General features: G+C 41.1%; 1 long non-coding RNA gene across 1 annotated transcript; it reads left to right on the forward strand.

Annotated features, from left to right (window-relative positions):
* The first annotated feature begins 4,698 nt into the window (after positions 1-4,698).
* On the forward strand, positions 4,699-5,438 carry LOC134226026 (uncharacterized). The gene is made up of 3 exons (XR_009983374.1): positions 4,699-4,789; positions 4,848-5,040; positions 5,113-5,438. It is a non-coding gene; the product is annotated as an uncharacterized LOC134226026 (long non-coding RNA).
* The last annotated feature ends 18,411 nt before the right edge of the window (positions 5,439-23,849 follow it).

The raw sequence follows: 23,849 nt of genomic DNA on the forward strand, positions 1-23,849 counted from the left end.
GACTCAGATACAGGGTTTAAAACAGAATTTTCCAAATTCGAGACTGTCACAAAAATTAGGATAGATTTCAAACGCTTATAGCGTCTTTCGATGGATTTTTGACATTTGCTTATCAATCGATTCGGAAACCCTTCAGCAATTTGCCAATTCTATTGATACTATTGATTACCATTAATGCTAAATTTTTTTCTACAACAAATATGATTTTGAAAAAGTATCACCGGCGCGTGCTTACTCGCAATCTACATGCTGATACATTTACAGTTACATCACAGACAAACAGACATAACACATTGAACATTTACTCATCAAATTCATCGTCGGGCAAACACTAACGACATCTGTTGTTTTCAGTTAGTTGGGCAAATCACGAACCAGATGGCGATAGTGAGCAAACGTCAAACTCAAGCAAAAACGATGTGCGCGCCACGAGTGATCGATTGGCCAACTAATGATTATTTGAATTGACCAGTAAATAGGCTGACCAGATCATTTCGGTGAAAAAACGGGACAAACGCACTTGAAAAACGGGACTTGTCAAAAAACCATGTGACAAAATTCAAGAGCTGTGATAATTTCAAAATTGTTGGTGTTTAAAATTTATGAGCTTAATTTTCATTTTCCGTGTAAGAAGTTGGAGAAAATGTTTGGAGTGAATCATTCACCACCATAACCTTCTATTGTATTAAGTTAGTTGTGGAAAAATGCTGAACTACAAATATTTCACTCCTCAAAGAAGCGCGGACAAAAACACAAAGGAACAAAAAATCACGCATTTTTCAAAATATTTAAAAAAAATGTGGAATTTTTGAAATTTTATTCTAATCTAATATTAAACATTTTTTATTCGCTCAATCGATTCTTCATTTTATTTGAGGTCAACTTACCAAAGAACCCATATTTTTTGACGCCTCAAAGTATTTTTAAAATTTAAAACAAAATAACAAAAAAATGCTGTTTTTAAAGATTAGCCTAACATTTGTTTAATTCCGAACGAACATCGGGTGAATTTTTCAGGCCGGTTCACACGTGTAGCACTTTTTGGCTTTTGTTCTCAATTTTTAAAATAGTTAGGGGCTTCAAAAAATGTTAGTTCTTTGCGTAAGTTAACCTTAAATAAGCAAAAAAATCGATTCAGACAATAAAACGAGATGCAATTTATGAAGGAAAGAATCAATTGAAAATAACAAAAATTATTCAAAGTACCCTGTCTAAAGCCTGTATGTGCATTAGAATAAGAAAAAAATTAAGGAAAACAAAGTCAAAAGACAAATACGAAAAGAGCAATATATGGTGGGATTAATGACGTTCCGTGCTAAAACCCTTTTTCATGAATATAAGTGAGGGAACATCTGCGTATAAGAATAACAAAAATCTCAACAAGGAAAGAACATGAATAAGATGTAGTTTTAATTATTTCCATTAATATACTTGGCGCATTAGAATAAATGCCAAATCTAATCAATTTACAGTCCTTTTTGATCGAAATTGATTTAAATGACGCTAAAAGTAGCCTCACGCCTCGGGAATCTCATTCATTGATTTTGTACCCATGTGCATCCATAAAGGCGGGACTCAAGCAAATTCGTCGCGAAAAGTAAAACAAATCCTGTCTAATTTATGGGCTGGTTTACAGTTCGCTCGGACGATTTCTGCCAGGTTGTGCAAATTAGAATGTCTGTCCCTGCGCTTCATTTTATTCTCAGGATATACATGCCTACTAAGTTAACGGTTCCGATCGGAATAAGCAAAAAAAAAAGTAATTGAAATGAAACTTTACGAAAAAATTTCCCTTTGTCACCTGTTGTCATTAACTGTTAAAAATCTTAAGAAAAGTCGTTTCACGCAAAATACATAACGGCATCGATAGCATTCTTTTGAAAGCAACGCTAATAACATAACATCTTACACTTTTTTGATGAGTTTCGTTCACTATCTTTGTATTTGGTTTAAGATTCCTGCCTAAAATATTGAATTTGTTTGAATAATATTTTGGAGCTCACTGAAAAAACGAGACAAATTGAGGTTTTTCTAGATTACGACGGGACAGCACAATAAGGTCTAAAAAACGGGACTGTCCCGTTAAATACGGTACGTATGGTCAGCCTACCAGTAAATCAGTGAACGATGGAAATTTGACGAGTGTTATGTCTGTGTGTCTGTGGTTACATCAAACAACTGAAAACCGAAATACGCCACTCCAATGCCACTCCGCGTAACAATGTTAGAAAAAAAAAGATAGGAAAAATATCACGGTGTGTAGTGCCTCCCCGAGTCACCTTAAGGGAAGATCTTTTAATTACGTAACGCAAAAATTGGGCATTTTCAAACCCCCCCCCTCCTCCCTATGTCACACTTTTTGTATGAAGCATCTAAAAATTATGTATGGATCGTCACACTTTACCCAACCTCCCCTCCCCCCTCTAAGCGTTACGTAATTTGTGGACGCTCCCAAGAGCCACTTTCATTGATGGTAGCCGATCGTTAGTACTTCATATCAAATATCATATCATATCATAGCATATCAAAGAATATTGTGGCCATATTTCATAAAATTTGATCAACGAAAACCCCCTGACAATAATAGAACAAAACCTGCCAAAGCCGTCATTCCCCCTATTTCAGACAAGAAAATTTAATCTGAGCGCTGCTAATGTTGATAACGACGACCGCGCGACCCACACCATCGCCGGGAATAAAATTTCCGGTAGGAGCTCCGCCGATGCCGTAGGTGGTACCACGGTCTGCTCTCCGCGAAACGAACGAAATGGCTCGCGCGCGCGGAAGAGCTGCTTTCTTGTAATCAATAAAGTTGAACCTGTAGCTACGCCCCTTTTGGGGGGTGTGTGATGGTTACACAATATTTGCAGTCATACCGGCGATGGATTATCGGCTGCCCTTCGGAGGGACATCGTCAAGCTCACGCGGAGGCAAGGCCAGTATATCATTGCCGGCGACTTGAATGCCAAACATCAAGCCTGGGGCAACAGTCGCGGCAATCGAAACGGCACCATCTGGAGCAACAATATGGAGGAAGGTCACTACACGATCTTGAGCCCGGATTCCCCCACTCGGCTGAGTCGGTCCGATACCCACGCAACCCTCGACCTATACATCACGAACATGAATGGTCATGTCTCGCAGCCGGTTGTCCACCAGGAGCTCAGTTCGGATCACTATCCGGTGGTGGCGGAACTGGGCTCCTCGGTCAATCGGAACCAGCAGTTACGGCGAAACTACCATCGAGTGAACTGGCAGCGGTTCCAGCAGTGCGTCGACAGCTCCGTCGATTACGAGGTGCGTCCGGAGACGCCGGAAAGTATCGACCGCCAGCTGAGCGCCATCGAAGAGGCAATCTCGGTGGCCAGAGAGCAGCATATCCCGACGGCTCGGCAGGTAAGCAACTCCTTAAACATCGATACACTCACCAAAGATTTGATTCGATTGCGGAATGTCACTCGCAGGCAGTTTCAACGTACTGGACTGCCTGAGTTTAAAGCACGCTGCAATCGAATCACAAAAATTATCAAGGCCAAAATGGTGGACCTAAAAAATAACGACTTCTCGAATAAGATCCACACTCTCCCAGATTATGCTAAGTCGTTCTGAAAAATGACCAAAATACTAAAATCCAAGCTTCGGCCCATTCCACCTTTGATCCCACTAGACAATACTATAGATAGTGGAATATATAGATGAGCGAAGATAAATCCTCTGTCTCCAAACGAACTGTCAAACGTGTCTCCAAACGAGCATGACGTCACGATTTCAATGGAAACGTTAAGGGCTGTGACGTCATATGCGCGTGTGCACGGGCAAAAAAATCGACTCAGCCATGCTTTCGCTCATCTATAGATTCTACTATCTATAGACAATACCCAAGCAACCAGAAGTTCGTATAAGAAGGGCTATTTTGGGGTAATCAGCTCTCATTTTAAGTAATTTTTTGTATGGTGGGAGCGTAATAGTGAACTTTAAAGTTCCGTTAAGTGTGACGAAGTCGACGCAGTCGTCACTGGAGTTTCGGATGTAAGAGCTACTTATTTCTCCGTGTGAGGAGACGTTTTTCGCAAATGCACGCCGGCTTGGTGATTCCTCGAAACTACTTGTTTCTCCTGTTAGGGAGAGACCTTTTCGATCCAAGGAACCGGGTTGTGACGACCTCGCTGGACTGTCACTAATTTTCTGGGTGCAGGAGCTACTTCTTTCTCCGGTTAGGGAGATGTCCTTCGCAAATGCACACCGCGAGGTTACTTTCCCAAGGAACTACTTGTTACTCCTGTTACAGAGCAACTTGTTTCGATCCAAGGAACCAAACCATATACTACTTGTTTCTCCTTTACGGAGAGACGTTTTCGAGTCAAGCAGGGAAGTTGAAGACCGGAGTTTCGAAATTCTAATTAAAGAATCAGGAGTAAAACATCGAACTTAATTTTATTTGAAACATTCACAGGGGTAAGGGTCTTACTTCTACATGATACATTAGTGATTTACAATTTAGAAATATTTGGGTCACATTTTTGCTCTCTTTTGGGCATTAGTGATTACACTGTAAACCTGGCATTACTCATTAAAGAGTAAAAAACATTCATTATTTAACAACATATGAAACTGTCAAAATAATGGGTATTTTATTTTTTCTGATAATGAGTGTTTTGTGCCCATTTCTATGTTCCGAGAGACTACACATTAATGGGTGAAAAATTCCTTAGTCTGCCACTATCAAATTTGAAAAATCTTAAGATCTAGCTTTCTTCTGAGATGAAAATTGGTTAAGTAAAAGTATCGCGTAAGTATTTTTCTTTTGAAATCTTTTAAAATACCTTCTGACAGTTCTTTTTTTTTAGTCATCAGCTATTGCTAATGAAGTCGGAAGCTGGAAGTGGCTTTGTTTGGCGATCCTAGCTATTTGCTCCAAGCTGACCGGCATTTACGCAGAACATTCTGATTCTTGGTGGAAACAATGAGGTGCCGCCGGAACTCAAATTAATGACCCCTACCTCTGCTGCATGTCGACACACACGAAAGAAGATTTCTGTGGTAAGAACATCTCCTTGGTCCACTTGCGTAACAATGTTAAAATCTTGTACTTCCGTCTTTCACTAACTATAGAAAGCCATTTCGCGGTGTGCACTTTGCAGCGCTGCATATGAGAACAAAAATTGGCATCTCGCAAGGTCAAGCCATTCCGGGACAGGTCAACTGCGAATCGATAATATTCTCCAAATGGTTCTCCTGGCGTTAGACATGTAAATATGATGCCCATACGGAGTGGTTTAAGTAGGGAGTGGTGGATCCTCAACAGCTGCTGTAGGAAAATAGGAGAAACTTTGAAAGCGAGCACCGAGACGAGAACATTGAATTTGAGGCTCATATATGGATAATGCTTCCAAAGAGAGAATAAACAAATTCAATCTATATGTGTCCACCTTATATGTGTATATAATAAAGATTATATAGATGATTTTTTTGTGTTTAGTATGTAACTGCATGCTTATTTAAGAATAAATTTCAAAATTACAAATTATTTCTTAAAGTAATAAAGTGTAAAATTCACCCATCACTGAAAAAAAAAATTTTGAATAATGAGTAAAAACTACACTTCAAACTGACGTACAGCTCGTTTACCCATTAATGAGTAAACGGTGTTTACTCTTTTAATGAGTTGAACTAGTTAACTTCATAATGGGTACTTTTTCACCCATTAAAGAGTACTTTGGTGGCGCAGTGTAATCTACGAATATTTTCTATTTCACTCATTACAACTATTCTTCAATGTGTGGTGATCTTCCACATTGCGCCTAATGTAACTCTTGAATGTGTGGTGATCTACCACTTGTATAATAGTATTGAGCTTATTAACTAACGCCCATCCAGATCTGGTAATTATCCTTAATCGATTCTATTTCGCTTGCTCTTACGGCCAGTTCGGGAAGGGCTCACAATTTAAGGCGCGGCTTATCTTCTATGATTGCATAACATTAGCTTCTTAGGATTGAAAAACATTTGTATCGTTCCTGCCAAAGGACTGCATTCTGGCAGGACGAAAGAGAAAGGAAAAATGTTTATTGCCACATGCGCCTACGCGTGGGCGTGTTTATCGCCTAATCTGTGTGCGCTATTCGTTCCTAGCTGTCCTTATGTAAATTAGTTATGCCTTTTTCCGCTCTACTTATCACTTACAGTTTCTTAATATGACATTATCATCGGTATGGCTTAGACCAACGCGTTGCAATGCTGGGTGCAACGGCGTGATTGATTTTATGATGAACTAATTTTGTTCGCGCAGCGACATTCCGGAGCCCGTAAAACGCTAGGTTTACTCAAATTTGCTCATTAATCCGCGAAAATAAATTTGGGTAGAATGGAGCGCTGGGCTTGTCCAAATTTTCTTGAACGACTTCTACTTCGTGTTGCGGTGGATTTTCATTTTTATTATTTTGTGTTTCTGTTCTTGTCATAGCATTTCTATGAGAAAGAAAACTTGTTAAAGAATCCCAAAATGATGCAAGTAGTTGCCATCCCAAACCATATATGTCATATAATATGCGCCCGTGCATAATAGTGTCAATCGTAAATTTAATTATTCTTCCTATCATGTATATACCAATAAAGGTAGAAGTTATGTTTCCCAACCAGGTTGACCATGAGAGTAACTTAGACCAATATTTTTCAAAAAAATTTTCAATCATTCGATCCGATAGCAAAGCATCAAAACGGAATCCTTGAAAATCTGGTCGCTCTCCGACCAAAATTTTATGTAAAACATTAGATGCTGCTCTTTTGTCACCCTGTTCATAGATCATGTTTCTCATCTTGATCACGCTTTCTGCGTCATAAACACCACTTTGTATTAGGTTTGGAAGATGAGTATAAGTCCACGTGGTTATTAAATCTGTAGTTAGCTTTAACGGCGACGTGGTTTCTCTTATCCGTCCGTCGGTGGTGTACCATCTTCCACCTATTTGAAACATGGCCGGAAGAAGAGGTGTACAATCAATCTGTGTACCTCTATTTTGCAGTACGTGGCTTACTGGTGCTATAAACATGGAAAGATTGTTATAAGTTACAGGTATTTCCTGATAACAATTCTCGTCCGACCTGGGAGTTACATAAACTGGTTTGCATTCCAATACGTGCAAAACTTCTCCTGCCACCACAGCGGTGTATCCAGATCGTTTTATGATACTGGTTACAAATTCTGTAGGGTTGAGACGTGCCAGTGTTAATTTGGTTTCCATCAGTGTTTTATTCACTTTACACATTTCGGTCATAACCGTGCTGTAAAGTTCCGACATGCTTTTCCCAATATAGTTTTCTACTAGGGTTATTTTGGAATTGAAATATGTAAATAAATCAAAGTTTCTACCCGTCGTAGATTTCCTTTTGAAAGGAGAGTTGAAGCCTACCACTTCAACAATAACGATACGAGGATGATCGGTCATAAAGCCTGTCCACGTTAAATTTCGGACACCCATCATCCAACGTGATTTTTTAAAATTTTCACAAATCACTGAGAAGATCAATTTACATGACAGCTCAATCTCTCCGCTTTATGTGATTCGTTTAGCGTGTTTTCATTCTTGTCTAAAGTGATAAAATGGCTACAAATCAATTGGACATTGTCACAGTGTCCGAAATTTAACGTGGACAGGCTTTAAAACCTAAGTGCCCACAAATTTTTGTCTTTTCCCTAGCTCTAATAGAGAACAGATGTGTGTCTGAAATTGTGCTATAGACGGCGTTTGAGATTTTGTTATGTTTATCCCTTTTTTCGTTTTGGGTTCGATTTACCAAACCCTCATAAATTACCTCGTATTCTGATTCTTCACATCCGTTGTTGGAGACGGCGTCCCATGTTATGTATCCGTCTTCCGAATCTAAACATTTTCCTTGAGAAAATCTGCATGTGAGACCGTTTCTCAAGTGTATAACATCATTTTCATGATCTACAACTGCCATGTAATCTCGCAATGTGATCTCATACTCGTAATAAACCAAGGCATCTTCCCAAGTGTGCCTCCTTTACAGTGGCTTCCCCAAACTGATCCCACTATCAGTGCCTCTCCGCGAGTGGTAGCATTGCGTTTCAATTCGCGCAGTTGATGATCGTAAGCTAATTTAATTATGCTTAGCTGATGTGATAAATGACATTCTTCGGATGTGAACTCTTTCACAATGTATTCATAGCCGCGTTCATATTCTGAAGTGTGAGAATGCATTCCGCAATGCTTAATCCTCCTCTTGGCTATTACTTTACATTGATAGGCCTTGACTTCACTTTTAACACTCCTCTGCAATACTTGTATTTGCAATTCGCTTGTCGACAAGTTGTTCGAGGGTGGTATACATGAAGCTACATCTAACAGGGAGTAGCTCGTAAGATTGACCTCCGGATTTCCGCAATCAAAGTGTCATATACATTGTATTAACGATTGACAAAACTCATAACTTAGCAATTTCACCCCAAGCGTTCGGATCAAATTACTTATTTCAATGCTTGTGCAGAGCAAGCACATCGACTCTCCCATGCTCAATAAATTATATTTGTCACACGGATCAATAACCTTACGTTTAACCAGTGTAAGCAAAATTAAACCATTTTGTATATGCGCAATGACGCGAAAATGTAGCAACACATAGCTTGTAATATAAAACACATTTGGACTCTGTAATAAACGTTCTGTTCGTAGTTAGCGTTCTTCGGAACCACATCGTTTTGTGATTAGTGATCCTATCTGCCCCGATTTTGGGTTAGGACACTGTTTTAAAAGAAACTCCCTGTAGGGTCAAGCGCAACGGATTGCGCAGTGTAAAAATCGTGCCACGAACCTGCCAAATTAAGAAGAGGCATGATATGGCGACCGGCCAGAGTTAGTGCAGTGCAACAGTTTACCGAGAATGAAGAAAAAACAGCCATTAAGAAATTGAAGAGATGGTTTGCGTGGAATTGAGTCGCAATCGTTGCAGCCAGTATTTAAGTGCTAGCACAGAGGTTTAAAACCATCGGCACGGTGCACAACAAAAGAGAGGAAGACAATCCGTACAATGCTAGTGAAATGTGCAAAACAATACAAAATAATTGTATAGTGCTAGTAAAATGCGTGAACGATCATTACGATGCACGAGAAAAATAGTGAAGTGAAAATCAAACTGTTCGATACACGAGAAAGGATATGAAGAGAATGCAGATGCGAAGATCTGCAAGACAATCTGTACAGCAGGCGAGAGGGGTGATGAAGAGAATGCAGATACCAAGATTCGGAAGATAATCTGTACAGCAGACGAGCAAGGCGATGAAGAGAATGCAGATACCAAGATACGGAAGATAATCTGTACAGCAGACGAGCAAGGCGATGAAGAGAATGCAGATGCCAAAAAACACCAGCCCGAGACCAGTGGAGTGAAAATACAGCAGCTGGAGTTCTGGAAAATTCAGTAAGGTGAAGTACTCAAACTATTACATCGTGTTATTATTGTTATTATTATAATTATTGTGTATTAAATATTGTACATTTATATTACGATGGGAAAACCAAATTCAAAAGTAGATCAAAAAGGCGAAAATAATATTAACATAGTTGAACACCTAGAACAAAATGAAAATTACCATGATAGTCACGAAATTAAACTTTGGCTAATCCTTGCAATTGTACTTATTCAACTTATTTTAGTCTTGAGAAAAACGTTGAAGAAACGCTGGCAGCGTAAAGGGTATGCCATGGGAAAAGCAGCATCTATCGCAAATATAGCTGATGTATAATATTTAATCTAGCTGAAATATTTATCAATGTCGACTTTACAAGACGACATTGGCTTACTGAACACACTTCTAAATAATTTAAAAAAAATCCATTAATAAAAATTTCACAGTTACCACTCTTCAGGCTAAATTAAACTACGCAAACGAGTTATATAACCAAATTGAAAGGGGGTTACTAGAAGAAGAAGATACTATACCGGATACGGAATTAACTTTTTTAATTAAAGCATCTCGAAATTCAATATCTGAAATGCGAAATATTCTTAAACTCAAATTTGAACAATTAAACACTAAACCACAAGTCACAATGCCGTTTGATTATAAAGTAGCTACATCTATCGTACAGCCATACGATGGAACGGCTGACGGTATCGATGCTTTTTTGGATTCCGCAAATCTTTTGAAGGATCTAACGGAGGCGAACCAACAAGCAACAGCAGCAAGATTTTTGAAGACACGTCTTACGGGGAAAGCCAGATTGGGTCTACCCGAAAGATTGGCAACGATTGACGATATTACACACCGGAGAATATTTTGGCCAAGCTGAAGGCAGTGAAGCAAAAAGACACTGCAGAAAAATTCTGCGACGAGGTGGAAAGACTTACCATAAAATTGAAGGCTGTCTACCTTAATAGTGGAATTCCTGATACAGTATCAACAGCAATGTCAACAAAAGCTGGAGTAGATACCTTAATTAATGGTATTGGTTCGGCTGAGACAAAGCTCATTCTTAAAGCAGGTTGTAGCATGATGGCTATTGTAAATATGTAAATAGAACTATAATAGATGATTACGGTAAATGAATGAAATAGATATTAATTAATTTAAATTGTTTTGGTTCTTGTTATGTAAATCTTGTATTCAAGTTATGGTTCAATGTTCATTAGATCTTTTTGTGTATAAATTATTCAATATAGATACCAATTCGACACCTGACAAGTTCACTCAACGCATATATGTTAAATATTCAGGTAAACGTTCATTCAAAGAATGAACGTTCAAGTTCATCTAAGATGAACATCGCCAAAGCTTCACAGATCGCTTAGTGAACTTCCACAACCGTCTAAACCAAGGGGTGGGACTTAAGAGGGTTCAGAAGGATGAGAGCCCTTTCAGATCCGATACGTTATGAGGGGATGAGATGGCACTTTTATTCGTAGGTTTATGATGGCTAAAGTTTTAGATCGGGAAGGTTGATGGCCTTTGGGAAGATTCAATAACCCCGGACACGTTTCGAACAACCTCACGACCTATCTGAGGCAATTTGGGACCACACTGGATCATTTCAACCGAGACCGTGGAAAGATCCGGGAGTGCGAGTTTTTTAGTATCTAGTATCGTGAATCTGTTGTGGTATGTTTAAACGACATTAGAAGTCTTTGGTATTTTAGATTTTACGTTTATTCCTTTCCGTTAGGCTAAAGTCCAGTTAAAGAGTGTTGTGCGGTTCGTTAGTATTTTTGTGCGAGTATCGTAGAAATAGAAGGTAATTTGTAAAATATGTGTGTTCCAAAATGTGTGCTTATACGCGTCAAACAGCCGTTTGACGGCTTCTTATTGCCAGTTTTTGAAAACGAGATTCGAACCGACGCCTCTACCGACCTCTGGATATCGACCGCATCGCCCAACCCTCTCGGCCACCATTTTCGTCGATCCACGCGCTCTCGTTGAAAACTCTCCGAGTTGCGGCTTTTGGTCCGTGAACCGGAAAGGGACCGCACCGTCACCATTGCGTCCGTCTTGGCCACGCCGGCCACCTTCAAAACGAATCATTTCGTCCGTAGCCGAGCAGTCATTCCGGCTGCCCACGGAATCCATTTTGTTGCCATCTTCGGTGGCACGTTCCACGAGACGCTGTATTGTTCGACCATCGTTGTTGTCCGAACCCCGCCATCCGACCGCTATTGTGTAGCAGCCATCGATCGCCATTGCGATCCGCAGCGTCCAACGACACGCGTTGGTAACCGTTCCTCCGCAAGACCAACCATCCTCGAACAGTCCGTTCGCCGGATCGCGAACCTCGCGGTCACTTGGTGGAGTTGCCGCAATACCATTTCGACAGCGAGCCACATCAAGAAAGGTCGGTAAAGCAGAGCACCAGAAAACATCCACGGTACCGTGAGTAGAAATGCGCATGCGTAAATGAATTGACACACACACATAAAAGAAAGCTAGCTAAAATTATAAATACCGCACACATGAAGTAGACAGACAAGATAAAGTAGAGAGAAAGGAAAGGAAAAGAGGAAGTAAAATGATCCTAGGATAAGTTTGTAATTCAAATAAAAGCATGCTTGTTAATCGTTGCCATTTTGCTCTACAAAATAAATGTTTTTCCCATTCAAATGCAACGAGTTTGTAATGTCTAGGTACTAAAGGTTTTTGATGTCGTTCGGTTAGTGTTTTTTTTGTCGTATTTTGTGATTTTTACTCCTAGTTGGACTGCTAGGGAAGCTCAGTCCCTCCCTTTCCGTTCTTAAAGCGAGAAGGGAGAATTGTGAAGGTTGGTTCTGCCAATGATGATAATTTGAGCTACAGTGACTAACCGAACGACGATCTCTAGCCATCGCAAATTTACGCGTGGGACGGTCATCTCGCCGAAAAAGAACGGAAGTACTTTATAACCGTTCGGGTTTGCTAGTGCGTTTCTCATCCACTGAATTCTTTCAAGAACCTGCCCTGAGGTTTGGATTCTTGCCGGGCACAAAAACAGACGGGCGGCCCTCAATGTTGATTGAGGTGGCGCTTAAGCCGCTCGTTTACGGATTCAAGGTCGAGAGACCCCATAGCCGCTACGGCGTGCTATAACAGCGCCCAACGCTTAAAAGGCTTTTCGGAATTTTCTTAAAAAATTGGGAATTTTGCAATTGAATTTATTTGGAATTAGTGCAAAAGAGCACGAAATTGTACATATATTTATTTTTTTTTCTTCGTTTGTATATGCGTTCTGAGTGTTAAAACTATACAGTGTTGAATCATTACTCTATTACCTACACATAAACACATTTTGCATGAATTCTAGTATCTAAGGTTTTAGAGTTAAGTGAACAAATTTGCAATTTTCAAATTTTGAATCTAGTGAACTGAACTATAAAATTATTGAATTGATTTACCATAAACTAAACCCTTTTCTAAACACAATGGTCATTACAAATCCGTACGCGGACCACCTAACGCAGGAGGAGGTTGATTATGAATTGTTGATTAGGAAACAGGATGTCGATAAAGGGAAAGATTTGTCGTCAAAACTTCGGTTACTTAGGAGGCTTTTCAAGGAAGATCAACAAGAAAAAAGACGGTACCGACCACTTTGTCCATTCGAACAGGAAGTGGACCTGATTAGGAGCCGGGTAGATCAACTGACAAAAGGTCTCCTGGAAAAACCAGATGGGAGGTTGATTTCTCGGTTGAAGCACTATTACCATAGGGTACTTAGAGGGGAGCCTGGGTCCGAAGAAGGAGAAGCCTGGCGGCGAGAGCTGCTGGAAACAGTCATGGACACAATAGAGAAGGCACCCAAATCCTTACAAGCACCGGAAGGCGTGGAAGTCGAGGAGAAGCTAGAACTGGCAGCTGGGGTACTGAGCTGGACAGTAACAAGTCGGAGAAACCATCAGGAACTACTGGAGACAAACGGGAGCCGAACAGGTTGAAGTCCGCCGGGGCAATACCGAAAGAGATGAATAACAAAACAGGGAACAAACAGCAGGAAACGGGTACAAAACCGTTAGTTCTGCCATCGTACGAAGAGTTGCTGGAACGTCTGGCAAAGCTCGAAGCGCGACTAGAACAGACCAAGCAAAAGGACAATCTGGAGGCTTATGAATCAACTGATAGGACGTACGTTAATCAAACAGTGCGCTACCCAGAAGCAAGGCGCGGAAATACAGAGCGTGAACGTAACAGCCAGGACGGTTCCAGGCAAAAAACTCAAAATTTTCAAAGGACAACGAATGGCAACAGTAGCGATTCTGAAGACTACAACGGAGTTAGCGGCCCTTACTACCGGAACAGGAGCACGCACCAAAGACCGCGTAGAGAGTACGAGCGGGCATATGCAGGAGGTATAAGCAGTTCAGACTGGTACGGGGACCAAGGCAACAGGGGCCTACGTCAGCATAGAAGGATTGAGCATTGGAAGCTCTCCTTTTCCGGAGACAGTAAGTCAGTGTCAGTAGAGAATTTTTTATACAAATTAAAAGATCGCAGTCCGAGAAGGTGTGTCCGATAGGAATCTACTAAGAGACATCCATCTAATTCTGGAGGGTCCAGCATCAGACTGGTTCTTTACGTACGTAGACGAGTTTATAGACTGGAGAGATTTTGAGCATAGGATACGTTATCGCTTCGGGAATCCTAATCAGGATCAGGGCATCAGGTTGAAAATTCAGGAACGGAAACAATTGAGGGGGGAGTCTTTTAATGCATTTGTGTCAGAGATTGAACGGCTGAACAAAATGTTATCGGAACCTTTGTCGAGGCGGCGCAAATTCGAAGTCGTGTGGGATAACATGAGACACCACTATCGCTCGAAGATCGCCACGATCCACGTTCAGGATTTGGATCACTTGACCAGACTAAATCACGGGATTGATGCAGTGGATCCTAGCTTACAGTACTCGTCGGAAATACGAAATCAACGAAACATACACCACGTTGATTACAGTCTTTCGGAGTATGCGAGCGATGATCCCGAGGAAATAGACATCGTCAGAGCAACGACAGATAATCGAAATGTGAGGCCGATGAATAGGAATACCGGTGAAGGAAGTACGTCCAGACCAGAGCAGAATGTCTGTTGGAATTGCAGGAAGATTGGGCACAACTGGAGGGACTGTAAGGAAACGAGAGCGGTCTTCTGCTACGGCTGTGGAAATCTCGGAAGAACGATTCGTTCATGTCCAAAATGTGCGGGACCAAGATAGCCAAGATTTGACAGGAACCAGGGAAACCAGTAAAGGAGTGCACGTCTGGGGATCCGGTCATTCCTCGCCAAAAACTGATTCCCAAACCAAAAACTAACTTTGACCCAATTAATCGAATACACACGATAAAAATTCAAACACGGAAATGTCCTTATTTACGGGTTAATGTCTTCGACACCGAGCTAATCGCTCTACTAGACTCCGGTGCCGGAATTAGCGTGATCAACTCGTTAGATTTATCTGAGAAGTATGGTCTACAACTTCAACCTACGAAGCTCAGGGTATGCACGGCAGATAATACGGAATATCGCTGCCTTGGATACCTCAATATACCGTACACGTACAAAAATGTCACCAGGGTAGTACCGACTGTGGTAGTTCCGGAAATTTCAAAAGCGATTCTCGGATGTAACTTCTGGAAAAGTTTTGGCATCAGGCCAATGGCTGACCTAGGCGCTGGACCGGAACAGATCGGAGAATTTGATGGACCGAGCGAGTCAATCACCTTCACCCTGTGACCGTTCATTTTCGGGTCACAGTTAAATATTTGGTGGGAAGGCCAGTTAGTGGTTTAGCTCGGAAAAAAAATTGTTATAAATGTTTTGTGTTGTCATAAATGTCTGAATATTAAATAAATGTCTGTCTCCACTTTTTGTAGTGTTTGAGTGATATTTATTTTGTGTTCAGTAGCTTTTGGTTGATGTCTCCAGATTTATTATTTATTTTGTTTGTTCCGTTCACTCCAACTTTAGTTTATTTATTTATTTATTTATTTATTCATTTATTTATTTCTTATTTATTTATTTATTAAAAAGTTTATTTATTTCTTATTTATTTATTTATTAAAAAAATTTATTTATTTATTTATTCATTTATTTATTTATTTATTTCTTATTTATTTATTTATTAAAAAGTTTGTTTATTTCTTATTTATTTATTTATTAAAAAGTTTATTTAAATTGATAAGCGGAAACAAGTGTTAGGGACTTTTTAATTGTTAAGGCTTAGCATGCAGCCAGTGTCGGAGTGAATATTTAAAGTAGTATGGGACATCAGCCAGCTCAATACGTGAGCGTAGATATAAGATTTGTGCCTGTGTTATCGTCGTTCGTCCATCATCAGATCATCGTATGCGTCGTAGTCTTCTATTGCTGTGTTTCGTCATTGTCATTGCTCAATTTTGTCGAGTCATATGCCGTGGGAAAAAACTATAAATACCATTCCCCGAATAGGGTGAGGTCTCTTTTTTTGAATATAGTCCGGAGGAGTGAAGAACGGTGTGACGGTTCGCGGTATAGTTCGCCTGTAATACTAACCGTAGTAGTTCCGCGTAAGTTAGCGAACAGTTTTGAAAACTTAAAAGCTAAAAGTTAAAACGTTTTAAAACTTACGAACTAAAAGGTGACATTACAGTTATAGTACCACTAAATTTAAAACACCTAAATAAGCTAATTAGTACGGGTCAATTACGGATATCACCACAAACGACTAGGAATGTGCACCAATTTTTCAAGTTAATCCTAGTCGCGTTTTTTTCGGTTGGCCATACAACGTACCATCAAACTCAAGCGAGCAGTGGTGAACATTTTGAACTGCAGTGCAAGTGACAATGAAAAGTGGTTGAGCGAACAATACTAGTGGTATTGCGAAAAATCTGTGATTGTTCGTCTCTAAAGGTGCTAGCTCGCTTGAGACTGACCACTGATAGTGCGCGCGAAATCTGTACCACTCCCCGGACTCGGAACTGTGGCTGACGCTATATAAAAGCCAAACCGTCAGTGTAGTGATTCCCTCGTCAATTATGGGAATGTGACTGAAGCAAAGAAAGGGAATTGAGCTAAAGAAGAAGAAGAAGAAGAAGAAGAAGAGACAAGAGGAGACCTGTGACGACTGAGACGACCATCAAGCATGCCAACGGTTCCTGCATCGGCCGCAACGGTGAGCTCAATCTAAAAATAAAGGCCAAATAATAGCCCAAATTAGTGCACTTAAAAAAAAATTAGTTTAATTAAATGTGTATGGCCTGCTAAATCCTAACTTTGTTGTGTTAATTTTATTGTTTTAAAGAAAATCTTGTATTCCGCCATTTTGTTGCTGTATGTCCGCCTTGCCACCAAATAATAAGCGAAGAATATCCGGGAGAATCGAAGTGAAAAACGACCCTGAAGAGAAACCGTGTTGAGGACCACTGCTCCTATGGTGATACCATTACAGGGGTTCTTAACCGGTTTCCACAAAGTTTCATATAGTATCAATTGGCGCTCAACGTTAAAAATTTATAAGTTGAAAAAAAGTGTTTTCTTTCAAGGCCTGAAATAAAACCCTTTTTTTAATCGGTCTCCCGGAGAATTTCAATTAATTAAATTTATCTCAATAATCGCGTGGTCGTCAGGTGGAATAAGTGGACAAAAATTTGTTCTCAAAGATTGAAAAATTGAGGATTGTTGCGAGTGATGATAACCAAATACGTAAATGCTGCATGTTTCAAGTGTTGAGTTGAGTTGCAAATTAAAAATTCAAGCCACTTTATTGTTGAGTACTTTATCTGGAACTTCGTCAATTTCAAGTGTTACAAGTTGTCAACTTGCAATAAATTCTTATTTTTTCTATTTTCAATGTAAATAGTGTGTTAAATTATATTATTTTCGTATTTATCAAAAGGAAACAACAGTGTTAGTCTACTTTATTTGTGTTTTTTGTGTGTTTCCTGTGATATATTTATTCAGATGCTTTTTATTAAATTATTTATTATAGTGTAAACATATTTCTGCATATTTATTAGTGTTGTTTATAGATTTATTTATTTATTAGATACGTTTATTTACAACTTATTTATTTATTTATTACAGATTTATTTATTTACACTTATTATTTATTGCAAAATTTATTTTTTCATATTTAATAAATAAAGCAAAAATGGCTTTTGCTTGTCCTACTTTTGACCAAGCTAGCGAACTACTAATTGGATGGTATCATACCATGCGAGTAGACTTTCTTGAAGTTGATGAACTCGATTGGGAGCTTGAATCTCGATCAATTGCAATAGACGACAATCTGAGTTTGACTCAGAAAAGAAAATGGCTACGAGACAGTCTCAAGAAAGAGAAGGAAACGTCAGGTACTGGTACAGTAGGTGTTGTAAAAGGTGAGGTGAAACAGGAAATCAAGACATGCATGAAGAAATTCACCGAACTGAAAACAAAATGGGGAATGATTAGCAGTGAAAATGATAGGGAGTTGTATCTTGCTCGTTTACTCCACGTGGGAGCTCGTATAGTAGTGATTTTGAGCTCAGCTAAAGACTCACCAAATCTCCACAGCAATTTACAAAATGTGCTGGTAGAGTTGGTGAGTATTCTTCAGTCAGAGTGCACTAAATCACTTCACAATAAGTCAACGATAGTAACTGAGAATTTAGAAGGGAGTGAGGAATGTTTTGATACAACGCAGGTGGGTGAAAAAGATCCAGACGAAACACAGAACACATCGACTCGTCGTATGACTGTTTTAAGTCAAGACGATCTAGACTGGATTCACTCCCTGCAGGCCAGAATCGCAGATCTTGAATTTGAGCTACAGCGCAGGAACGGAAGGGATGTGGGAACTCAAACTTCGCTTGAGAGTGATATGCCTTTAGAACATTCCAGAGGAAATAACCCAAATCCCATCCACCATCTTAGTTCATTCTCCTGGCCTCATTCACACCCCCAAATTCCTTTTCCATCAGTTAGTCATTGCGGTCAAAATCATAGGACAGCATCGCTAGCAACTAGCTCTGCCAATACGTTTAACCATGCTCCTATGAACACAACATTCCCGATTTCCAATAATCAAGATCCCAACAGACCAGCAATTAGTTCCCTTCACCCCAGTTCGCACAAACATCACAAGCTGTTCCTAGCCAAACACGATTTCCTAATCCCTATCCTGTGCATCAATATTCAGTGCCATACCAAACTCGCCATACTCTGCCAGTTTCCAAGTGGAACATAGCGAAGTACAGCGGGGATGACCAAGGTCTGAAATTGAATGAGTTCCTGGAGCATGTTCAAGCATTATCGCAAGCGGAGTGTATTTCGGAAAGAGAGTTGTTCGAGTCTGCGGTACACTTGTTCACTGGATCAGCGTTGAAATGGTACATGTCCCAGCGTTCCACTGGTCGTCTCATGAACTGGGAACATCTCATTTTCGAACTACGTAGAACGTACATGCATCCTGATCTTGACGCTCTGATTAAGATGAAAGTCTATCAGAGACGTCAACAGAAATACGAGTCGTTCCACGAATTCTATTTCGAGATGGAGAAGCTATTTCGCACGATGAGTGGTCAAATTTCGGACGTGGAAAAGATGCAAATTCTTCAACAAAATATGAGGATGGATTACAAGCGACAGATGACCTTCCTCCCTATCGCTGACTTGGAGACCCTAGTAGCGGCTGGTCAGAAACTCGACGCTTTGAACTTTTCCGCTTACAACAAAGTCTTCGGCACGGAGAAAACCGTTCAAGCGGTAAGCAACAAAGAAACAGGAGGGATAAAGAAACAAAAGAGCGTGTCCGGCCAGCCTGAATCTCATGGATCCAGTCAGACAGCGAGCGTCGGGTCTTCGGTACCGTTTAACCCAAACAGGAACAATCGCGGTCCATCCAATCCTCCATATATTTCTACCACCAGGCCCCAACGTCCAAACAATCAGCACTCTGAGTCTTCAAATGCTCAAATGCGGAATATCGCTTCTAGCTCCCCCGTAGCAGGATCGTCCAGGGCGCAGCAACGCCCATCACTTACCCTGGAAGAGGTAGTGAATAACCATTCTCCTCCACCGGACAACACATGCTACAATTGCGGTAGATTCGGCCATCACACGGTTATGTGTAGACAACCCCGTGGAACTTTCTGTGGTACGTGTGGTCTTCGAGGTTTCCCTACGGACTTCTGCCCTTATTGTCTAAAAAACGGACCGGCCGCGAACCAAAATCGTCGTCCGCAGGGTCCACAAGCGTAAATATTTCTCATTCCAACCATCAGCGTACCCCACCGCCTTTCTGGGAGTCAGCTTCACCCCATCTGTACGCAGATACCTCCGATATATGTCAAATTACGTACCCATACGAGAACGATAGCCGTCCGTATGTGTCAGTCCGAATTTATGGTTTCCACATTCACGCACTGCTTGATAGCGGTAGTAATTTCACAATAATAAGTGAGAAAGTCTACACTAAATTGAATATCAAGCGTCTCCACAAATCCCCACGTAGTGTTTCGCTTCGATCCGCCAGCGGAGACCAACTGCAGATCCTCGGTCAAGCGCACCTTCCATTTTTCGTCCAGGGAAGGATCCGGATTGTTCCTACTCTCGTGGTCGCCAATCTGTCCGTCGACTGCATATGTGGAATGGACTTTTGGAAAAAGTTCCATATCCAACCCACCATGCTTTCGAACGAACAAGATGCAATCGTTGCCACCCTTGAACAGTGTTCAAATGATCCCGCTCTATCTGAAGAGGAGAGGCGGTTAATCGAAGAAGTAAAGAAGAAATTTCTTCCTGCTCGAGAAGGCAGTCTAACTCTCACTCCACTAGCTCAACACACAATAGTCCTGAAGGAGGAATGGAAAAATCAGCCCCCGGTTCGGCAGTTTCCGTATTGCATGTCGCCAAAAACCCAAGAGCTGGTGGCGGTCGAACTGCAAAGGCTGCTAGACATTGGGATCCTCGAGAGGAGCAATTCGGATTGGTCCCTCAATTGCGTTCCAGTAATCAAACCAAACAAGGTAAGGCTTTGCTTAGACGCGCGCAGAATCAATGAGCGAACTGTGCGTGATGCATACCCTTTGCCCCACCCTGGACGTATTCTTGGCCAACTCCCTAAAGCGAAATTCCTTTCGACGATCGATCTTTCCGAGGCCTTTCTACAAGTCCCTCTCGATCCACAATCGAGAAAATATACGGCGTTCAGTGTGCAGGGCAAGGGTTGTTCCAGTATACCAGAATGCCATTTGGTCTCAAAAATAGTCCCGCCCCTCTGGCTCGACTAATGGATAGCGTGCTTGGCCATGGTATACTGGAACCTTACGTTTTGTGTACCTCGACGATATCGTCGTGGTCACAGAAACGTTTGAGCATCACGTACAGCTCCTCACTGAAATTGCACGTCGTCTAAGCCAAGCCAACCTTAGCATTAATCTGGAGAAGTCACGCTTCGTAGTCTCTGAGGTCCCATTCCTAGGATATCTGTTGAGCACTAACGGTCTGCGAACCAATCCAGACAAGATACGCCCCATTGTCGAATATGAGCGGCCAACAACAATTACAAAGCTCCGGAGATTCCTAGGAATGGTGAACTACTACCGGAGATTCATCGTGGACTTCAGCGGAGTGACTGCTCCATTGAGTGATTTACTGAAAACCAAGTCAAAGGTGATTCACTGGAACGAGGCAGCCGAAGAAGCCCTCTGTCAGATCAAGGAACTCCTGATTTCCTCTCCAATTTTGGAGAGCCCGGATTTCACGAAGGAATTCGTAATTCAAACCGACGCAAGTGACGTCGCTGTGGCAGGAATTCTCACGCAGCTACATGAGGGCGGCGAGCGAGTCATCTCGTACTTCTCGCACAAACTCACGACGCCGCAGAAGAATTACCACGCCGCAGAAAAAGAAGCGCTTGCTGCAATCATGGCAATCGATGCCTTTCGCGGCTACATCGAGGGGTATCATTTCACGCTGGTCACTGATTCTTCAGCGCTGACGCATATTTTGAAGACCAAATGGAAGGTCGGATCCAGGTGCAGTCGATGGTCACTGAACCTACAGCAATTCAACATGACGGTTGTACACCGTAGAGGTAAGGACAATGTCGTCGCCGACGCATTGTCTAGAAGTCTGGTGTCGGTAATTGAATCCTCCGTTTCCCCCTGGTATTCTTCCATGGTAAGCAAGGTATCTAGCCAACCAGATAATTATGTGGATTTCAAGGTTGAAGGTGGCCAGCTTTTCAAATTTATATCGTCTCATGATCATCCTTGCGATTCGCGATTTGAGTGGAAAATTGTGCCACAAGTCAGTGAAATTCCTGGCATCCTCAAAGACTGCCATGATGACACTCTCCACCCTGGCTATGAGAGGACACTAGCCAGAATCCGTCAACGTTATTACTGGCCAAAGATGGCAGGGGAAATCCGTATGTGCAGGATTGCGGAACCTGTAAGGAAGTAAAACCTGCATCTAGACCAGTTGCTCCTGAAATGGGCAACATGAGGATTGCCAATCGTCCATGGCAGATAATATCTGCCGACTACATCGGACCGCTGCCTCGTAGCCGTCGGGGCAATCAACATATACTAGTTGTAGTAGACTATTTCTCTAAGTGGACCCTCATTCATCCAGTAAGAAGCATCAGCAGTTCGAGTCTCTGTTCGATACTAAAGGAGCAGTGGATCCTCGAAACTCGGCACCAGAAATAATAATAACCGATAACGGCAGTTGCTTTACCTCCGGAGAGTTCAAAGGCTTACTGAACCAGTTTAAGATAACGCATTGGCTCAATTCACGTTATCACTCCCAGGCTAATCCTGTGGAGAGAGTCAATCGCACAATAAATAGCGCTATCCGCACATACGTTAAGGAGGATCAACGGCTCTGGGACACTCGAACGGCTGAAATCGAAATGCTTCTAAATACCAGTGTACACGCTTCTACTGGATTCAGCCCATATTTCGTTACACATGGCCACGAACTTTCGGAAACGGGATCTGACCATAAGTTGACTAGGCGAGACGACAATCTTTCCCCAGATCAACAGACTGAAAGAAGGAAGGAAATGTTCACTCGTATTTACGATCTTGTAAGTAAGAATCTCCACAAAGCGTATGAAACGTCACTATAATCTTCGCCATCACAAATTTTCCAAGGCATTCGTCACTGGTCAACTCGTTTACCAAAAGAACATGAAACCCTCGAAATAAATAAATAAATCGAAATAAGGTTCTCAGTTCCTCCCTTGTCGCGTTGTAAATAAAATTGGTTCGTCTTCATACGAACTCGAAGACATGAATGGGAAAAATATCGGCATTTGGCCAGCCGTTCATCTCAAACCAGGGTAAACAGTGGATATGGATCAAAATAATATTGTTATTCGTCATTCGTCCTGTGCTAAAATCATGCTCATTTCATTTTGTTTGTCATCGTCAAGCTTTCCTAGTAAACCTATAAGAATAGTACCTGAATAGTAAAACAAATAAAAGAAAAATATTATAAATACTTACCAAAAGATAGAAAAGAAACTGTTTCGTAAACATTAGTCGTCAGTTTGTTTGTCTATTATGTCGTCGTCTTAGTCGTTGAGTTCAGAGTATACGAACGTAAACAAACGAGCAATAGGTATGTGTACTGAGTACGTACACAACCGTGTCCATGTCGGATTAAAGTGGATACACTTTTAAAGGAATTATATCATTCATCGTTATTTCAACCTTTCTTCACTTGCGTAAGCAAGCGAGTACTTGGAAATTTTGATTCGAGTGACTATAATTCCAATTCAATGAAACAAATAGTCATAGTCACTCTATCCTAGGAGAGTGACAATATGACAAACTAGTTATAGGGCGCCCTACCATCATAAGATAGTTCGTAACTCTAGCTAATAAGTCAAGTTTGAATGAAAAGTGGAGTGAATGGATGAGAAAGTGTGAATGAGTTGGGGAGTATGAATGGGATGACTGAATGAATTTGAATGAATGAGGTAGTGTAATAAGTGTTTATTGTCCAAGGCGAAGCTTGTGACGGAAAATTTTGAAAGAGACGTTGCTGAAAGTTTGGTCTCAACAGTAATTTAAAATCAGCAAAAAGTTGAGGTGAGAATTTCTAGTTTGTAGTTGAACTCAACAACTGGGACGGTAGCCTATAAACGCATTTAATCTGACGCACAATAGAACAATCACTCCATTCAATCGAAGCAACTAAAATCCACTATTCCTCTGACTTTGACAATTCCTGGTGCTACCCATGAAAACGGTGGACAGACTCACTCTACTAGATTCATGCAATTTTGTTGAAAAGAGTTCCTCTGGATTCCACGACAAATCATTCAACTAATTGAATCTGAATCTGGTAGAGCAGTAGTCGCATCCGATGGACAGGCTCACTGTACTAGAATCAAACAAT

The sequence above is a fragment of the Armigeres subalbatus genome, chromosome 3 (assembly GCF_024139115.2).
Source record: "Armigeres subalbatus isolate Guangzhou_Male chromosome 3, GZ_Asu_2, whole genome shotgun sequence".
Classification (NCBI taxonomy): domain Eukaryota; kingdom Metazoa; phylum Arthropoda; class Insecta; order Diptera; family Culicidae; genus Armigeres; species Armigeres subalbatus.